The sequence below is a fragment of the Balaenoptera acutorostrata genome, chromosome 15 (assembly GCF_949987535.1).
Source record: "Balaenoptera acutorostrata chromosome 15, mBalAcu1.1, whole genome shotgun sequence".
NCBI classification, from domain to species: domain Eukaryota; kingdom Metazoa; phylum Chordata; class Mammalia; order Artiodactyla; family Balaenopteridae; genus Balaenoptera; species Balaenoptera acutorostrata.
In genome coordinates, this window is record NC_080078.1 from 4321129 (window position 1) to 4326243 (window position 5115).

A 5115-nucleotide genomic window follows, 5' to 3' on the forward strand; every position below is an offset into this window, starting at 1 on the left:
GCACAATGATCAAGAATCTGCCTGCCGATGCAGGGGACACAGGATCAATCCCTGGTCCAGAAGGATCCCACATGCCACGGAGCAATTAAGCCCATGTGCCACAACTACTGAGCCTGTGCTCTAGAGCCTGTGTGCCACAACTACTGAAGCCTGCATGCCTAGAGCCCGTGCTCCTCAACTAGAGAAGCCACTGCAATGAGAAGCCCACGCGCCGCCAGGAAGAGTAGCCCCCACTGGCCGCAGCTAGAGAAAGCCCACGTGCAGCAACAAAGACCCAACACAGCCATAAATAAATAAATAAATAAATAAATAAATAAATAAATAAAGTTATTTAAAAAAATATATTCAATTAATCCACAAGAAGGCAGAAAAAGATTAAAAGAAGAGAGAACAAGTGGGATGAACAGAAAACAAATAGCAAGATGAGAGATTTAAACCCAGCCATATTAATAATCATATTAAATGTGAATGGTCCTTGTATGATTTTATATATGATTACATGGAGGCAGGGGAATTATATGGAAGAATAGATACTAGCCTATTTATATTTGTTACTTTGGAACGTAGGGGCTGAGGAATTAGCTTTCTCTATATATTTGTATGGTTTGATTTGTTACACCGTACGTTTATTATGTTCTTCAAAGAAATTGAAAACATAAAAACCTATCATCAGAGCAGTTAGATTCCCTTGTCTCCAGCTCTATCCAGCATATCCAGGTAAGCTATTACTGCTTATCATTTCCACCCCCAAGATTAAATTTTGTCCTGTAGTGAAATGGGGTAAATGGATAAAATTCATTGCTGTCTATAGTCCAACTCAATGAGGTGGGGGGAGGTTCATTGTTCATGTCACAATCTGCTTCATTTGTTTGGGTGGTGTTCTCCATGACATTGCGAATTCTCTCTTATCTCCTACGGCAGAGACTGCTAGTTACCTCCCTATATCTATTCTTTGCTTCTGTAATAACAGAATCCCTGATTTTTGGCTGGGAATATTGCCCTCCCAGCATAAAGACGTTTTTTTCCTGGTCTTCCCTGTAGATAGCAGTGGTCATATGACTAAGACCTGTCCAGTGGGATGTGAGCAGAAGTGACTCATGCCTCTTCTGGATTGTGTCCTTAAAAGAAAGGACATTTTACACACTTTTCCCTTCTTACTGCTGTTTGAGATACAGATGTGGTTGATGGCGATCTTGAATCATGGAGAGGAGGAAAATGCCCAGAGATGGTAGCGTAGTCATTTAGAAGAAGCCTAGTCTTCTAAGTTTCTTAGATGGGCTTATGAGAAATAATTGTCTATGATTTTTTTAAGGCACTATTGTTTTAGTGTCTCTATTACAGCAGTTTCATCCATCTCCTAAGCAATATAACTCCATCCATTTTTAGTTCTCATTTTATAATTAGGATTGGAATGATCCCCTTCCCCATTTATTTTAAAGTAGTTTCCATGTAATCTCTCTTTTTTTTTTTTTGAGCATTGGTTCTTTTTTTAAAAAATAAATTTTATTTATTTATTTATTTTTGGCTGCATTGGGTCTTTGTTGCTGCATGCAGGCTTTCTCTAGTTGCGGCGAGCGGGGGCTACTCTTGGTTGCAGCGCGTGGGCTTCTCACTGCGGTGGCTTCTCTTGTTGCGGAGCACGGGCTCTAGGCGCGTGGGCTTCAGTAGTTATGGCACGTGGGCTCAGTAGTTGTGGCTCACAGGCTCTAGAGCGCAGGCTCAGTAGTTGTGGTGCATGGGCTTAGTTGCTCCACAGCATGTGGGATCTTCCCAGACCAGGGCTCGAACCCGTGTCCCCTGCGTCGGCAAGCAGGTTCTTAACCACTGCACCACCAGGGAAGCCCAGTTTCCATGTAATCTTGATGTTAGAAGATGATACCTGTAAGAGTTTTATTTTCTCTCTCATCAGAGAAGAAGAGAAAAAATAAACAAATCTAAAGCTTTCTCTTTGGGAAAAAAATAAGCGATAAATCCCTGGTTGTGCTAATCAATACAAAGGAGATACCAATTCTTGGAAAACTCTCTAAAAATACATCTGGAAATTTTAAATAATTCAAAGTAACAGACATGATAAATAACATAGTAAAAAACTTGGAAGTACTGAATTAAAAGACAATTTGGAAGAAAAAAATATATTACCAAAGTTGATTAAACAGGAAAACAACAACAACAATAAAAAGACATAAAACACTCAAACAATTATCCTGTAAAAGGTTCTGTACTCAAAAGATTCACAAATGAATCTTTCCAAACATTTTTAAGGAGATGATTTCTATTGTTTATAATTCTCTCTAGAACAAACCAAAAGGTAGAAAACTATGTAGCTGAATCTGCAAAGGACTCAAATCCCTGATGTCCAAACCTAATACAGGAATTAGAAAAAAAAGGAAAAGCAATCCCATGTTACAAAAAAATAAGATTACTTTTTTTCAAAAAGAGCATGAGCTGAACCTAACAGCGTATTTTAAAAGTTCTTACAGGTTGTTTCCAATAATGCAAAACATTAATTGATATGAAACTTACTATTTGAACATATTAGTAAGTAGCTTAAATGATCATTTTATAGGTTTTTCAAAATCACATAATGACGTTCCTTACCCCTAACATCCCCCTCCAACACACACACACACACACACACACACACACACAAGATACATGTCACAGAGAATATCTATTTCAGACCAATATTGTATTTGGTGGTTTAAACTCTGCAGGCAGTTCTAGCAACATTGTAAAATAAGAAGTCAAATTTATTAACACTATTATGTAATATAGGATATCCTAAAGTTTTAAGCTTTAGTAACTTCAGCAGTATAAATGTTAGAAGCATATGAAAAGCATCATTTTATTTTTAAATTTTAATACTGTTTTATTTAACTCAGTGTGTCTAAAACATTGTTCCTTCAGCATATAATCATTATGAAGTTATTAATGACATATTTTACATTCACTTTTTTCATATCAAGTGTTCAAAATTCAGGGTATTTTACAATTAAAGCACATCTTATTATTATTTTTTTGCTATTACATGTATTGGGTTGGCCAAAAAGTTCGTTCGGGTCCCCCCCCCCCCCGTCTTTACTGGAGTATAAATGCTTTACAATGTTGTGTTAGTTTCTGCTGTTCAACAAAGTGAATCAGCCATATGTATACATATATCCCCATATTCCCTTCCTCTTGAGCCTCCCTATCCCATCCCTCTAGGTCATCACAAAGCACCGAACTGATCTCCCTGTAATGCACATCTTAATTTGGACTAGCCACCTTTCAAGTACTCAATAGTCACATGTAGTTAGTGGCTACTGTATTGAACAGCACAGATCTATACAATCACAAAGGAAAATTTTCTTCCAATAACCTCTGACCCTCCACTTGAAACCCATTACACTTTTCAACAGCTCTAGGAATCCGAAAGTTCTTCTTCGTGTTGCACTGATAATCTGAAAAGCATCATTTTAAGTTTAAATTCCTGTTACCTTCACTTAGTGAATTTTGAATAATAAATTTTAATAGCAAATAATGAGAGGAAAGAATGAGAGGAAAGCCACACAATACAGTAGCTAGTCAAAATAAGCAGAAACTACAGAAAAATATTTACCATTAACTGTATCTTTGAAACTAAATGAAGACCAACCAAATGAAAACAGGCAAGGCTATTTATTCAGAGCTTGTTAGAGCAAATGAGACAGTCACTGTCACTTGTTTCAGTAGAGACTCAAAGACAGGCAGAGGAATGCAAGAGCTTTACAGTGGAAAAAGGAAGATATCTGGTATGCCCTCTTTGGAGGTTCTTGGTATGGGGAAGCTGAAGGCTGGCTTAGATGCAGGGCATCCTATGAGCTTGGTTAGGGGAGCATGTTTTACTTTCTTTGGTTGGTCCTAATTAGAAGCAGGTACAAAAACCAGGGAAGCTGTCAGTTATTGATCCAGTCCTGGTCATTTGGAGCCAACTGCTATAAAAGTCACTGTTTAGCTTCCTGGAATGTGACTAGAGATAGTGGTCTGGCTTCCTGGGCTTTTTACTGTAGGTAAGGGGGTTGGTTTCTTGGGTAGCTAACGGAGGTGGTAGGTCAGAATTCTGGTGTTAATTATTATTTTTTTGCCTCGCGGTATGTGGGATGTTAGTTCCTCCACCAGGGATGGAACCCCCGCCTCCTGCATCGGAAGCTTGGAGTCTTAACCACTGGACCGCCAGTGAAGTCCCCACAGTTCCGCTTTTATATGTGGTCTGGCCACTGTCCAGTTCATATATTCGGCATCTCATATGTGTGTATGCATATATATATCGCCATATTCTATCATGAGCTGCAGACATAATACTTAGGCAAGTGTTCCCTGAGACCTGAGAATTATTTCAAGGGTGCCTCCAGAGTAAAAATATTGAGAAAGGCTGCTTCTGATTCCTCTACCCCCAAACGGGGCTAACAGTACCTATTTCGGGGATTGTCATGAGGGCTGAAGGGCAGGCATTTTTTACAGAATAACACATCCGACATGGAGCTCCTCAGAGAGCAGACTTTCTGGGACAAGGCCTACAGCTAGGACCAGGTTGGACTTTGAAGACTGGGGAGCCCATAACCTGTCCCTCAAAATGGCGCCGGGATGGAACGGATCCGATCAGATGCGGCAGGAAACCACCAGGGTCACTGCCGGCCCGGCAACACCGTGAAGATGGTGTGTTCATGGCCAGCCCGCAGGTCCATCGGGGCTGCCAAGAGACACGCCTCCTTCCCAATCCACGTCGCCACGCGTGCCCGCCCACGCCAGCCCCTCCGTGGCCGGAAGCGCCTCTGGCTGACCGGAAGTGCCTTGCCGCGGAGGCTGCCGGGAGTTGTAGTTCCACCCCAGTCCAGGGGCGCCTACGCAGTGCAGGGGTGTCCGAGTGTGATCTGCGCACTTCCGGACCCCAGGCTGGTCTTACGGCGTCCAGCACCTCGGATCTGGCCGGTTCTGAGGTCTCCGCGGCACCTCGGACTGGTGGTTCCCTCGGCTCCCGGCTGTAGGGAGGGCACGTGTGGCGGAATCCACGGCTGTATAGCCAGGCGGGCCGCTAGGAGGGGGGTGCTCTGTGCGGGGGGGCCGGGGGGGTCCGGGTGGGCGGCTCCGTCTGACGTC